The 2,391-nt window shown below is 35.6% G+C and overlaps 1 protein-coding gene across 1 annotated transcript in view; it reads left to right on the plus strand.

Moving 5' to 3' along the window:
- Positions 1–2,391, plus strand: part of LOC107756644 (calmodulin-binding transcription activator 1-like) — a 331,952-nt gene that overhangs the window by 250,949 nt on the left and 78,612 nt on the right. The gene's annotated exons all lie outside the window — the stretch shown is intronic.

Below are 2,391 nucleotides of genomic sequence, written 5' to 3' on the forward strand. Positions count from 1 at the left end.
GAGCTAAACCTGACAAAATCTCCAAAAACCTCCCTTTGGGGACGTCCTCATTTGTAAAACTGGTATAAAAATAAAGTAAACAAAGTTTTTTTTTAAATTGTAAAAATGCAGAAAGTTTCCTGTAAGGGTTAGGTTTAGGTGTAGGGTTGATGTAGGGCAATAGAATATACAGTTTGTACAGTATAAAAACCATTATGCATATGGAATGTCCCCATTTAGATAGCTAAGTAAACGTGTGTGTGTGTGTGTGTGTGTGTGTATGTATGTATTTTGAAACATTACAATTTAAAATAACTATTTGAATATATTTTAAAATGTAATTTATTTTCAGCAGCCAGTCTTCAGTGTCGCATGAACCTTCAGAAATAATTCTAATATGCTGATTTGCTGCTTAAGAAATTTTTTTTTTAATATTATCATTATTATTTCTTATTATTATAAAAAAAAGCTCAATATTTGCATGGAAAATTAATAAATAGAAAATCAAAAGAACAGCATTTTTAAATTAATTATTTTGTTTATTTTTGAATTTTTTTATCAAGCATTACTTTAAACCTTTGCAGAACAATATAACAATACGTTTTTGGTTAGAGAGGTGTAGCGTCTGGGTTTTCAGATCAGAGATGGAGGCTCTGACGATGCGGTGGCAACGTGATGGTTTTGTAAACGTGGTTTGGAGGGAACGGCCGAGAGGTCTCGACACCTTTGCTCTCCACAGATGCTTCCTGTTGGACACAGAATCACAAAGAAGGCCATTTGACTTCAGCCTCTAGAATTGACATGCAGCTCGGACCGCAAATGATCCGAGCGGCTCCAAACAGGTGTTACTTGGCCCACCGATGCAGCCGCTTGCTTAGATTTAATGACCAACGTGCTAGCACTGTTCATGCCCCTGAGCTTGCCAAGCGTGTGCGACACTGCCAGTGTTCTCCGGAGCCCGGACCCTTCCAAGCATCATTAAAGCCTTCGTGCTTCCCCAGTCCAAACATCAATCGCGCCTCCGTATCCCACTGACCACTCTGGCCTCCCCTCTCAAACACATTTATCTCCGCTGGGCTCTCAGCACCTGCTGGTGGGCCGCCGGACTCCGCCCCTTCCATTGCTGTCCAGTAGACCTCCAGAGCCGTCCTGCTTCCAGGCATGATTAATCAAGCACCGATAAGGGGGCCATTAAGTTAGATAATGATGGACCTGCGTGAGGAGCCTGGGTTTAGGTTCAGTAGGGTGGAAGACGCCCCTGAGAGGTGCAGTGAAAAGGATAGGAGGCTTATCTCTCCAAAGACAGGCCCGGTGCCGCCTCAAGGGCTAATAAACCACCCAAAGTCAGCCAACACCTGGAGATCTGCCCCCGCTTTTATACTACAGATCTCTTTTAGCCCCGCAGAGGGGCGGACGGATGAATTGGAATGAAGGGATGGCTGGAGGTACAGCGTGGACTCGCGGGCCTCGTTCTCGTGCTCCTCGGAGAGCAGTTAGGCTTTTTGTGCGCAAGTTATTATTTCATCTGCAGGATTTATGGCTCTCTAATTCTCTTTTATTTCCTTCACTTTTTATATATCTCGCTCTTTCACTCACCGTCTTTCCTTCATTCTTTTATTTTATTTTATGGATTTATGCCTCTGTGGTCGAGGATATCTTGATGATGACGGTGGCGTTTAAACGGCGCACAGCGGTCCTCTTTTAGATATAGTTTTAAACCATATCCCTTTTTTAAAATAATTGTAAATTATATATGTATTTTTTTAATGATTAAGGATCATTATTTATTTATTTAGTTCGTTTTTATTTATTTTTTCTCTAGATATAGTCTATATTTTAAAATATTATAAAGTGTACTGTATGTATGTATAGAGAGTGGGTTAAAATGGAGAGAATTAAAATATAGTTTCAAAATAATAAATAATTAAACTGTATATTTGAATAACTATATTAAATTCTTGTTTAACATAAATAATATTTCACTAAATAAATAATTTACTATATTTAAACTATATATAATTTAAAATTAAAGTAATTATTTAAATTGTTAATTATTATTATTATTATTATTTAAGTTAAATAATTAAATGGCATCATTTTATGTGTGGGAAAGAAAGATGAACAAGCTTCTTGTTTCTCCTAGACAGCATTGAGATTAAATGGAGAACGAATGGAGCCTTTTTATGTTTAAGGATTATGATTTACTTATTTAGTTATTTCGTTAGTTAGTTTTCATTTATATTTTCTCAAGATATAGTCTATATTTTTAAATATTATATCAAAGAGTTAAAATAGAGAGAATTAAAATAGTTTTAAAATAGTACATACATAAACTATATATACTATAATATAACTATAAATCATTGTTTAAAATAAATAATATTTTACTTAATGAATAATAAACTATAAATA

This window comes from Sinocyclocheilus rhinocerous, unplaced genomic scaffold, assembly GCF_001515625.1.
Source record: "Sinocyclocheilus rhinocerous isolate Xijiao unplaced genomic scaffold, SAMN03320098_v1.1 scaffold532, whole genome shotgun sequence".
Taxonomy (NCBI): Eukaryota; Metazoa; Chordata; class Actinopteri; order Cypriniformes; family Cyprinidae; genus Sinocyclocheilus; species Sinocyclocheilus rhinocerous.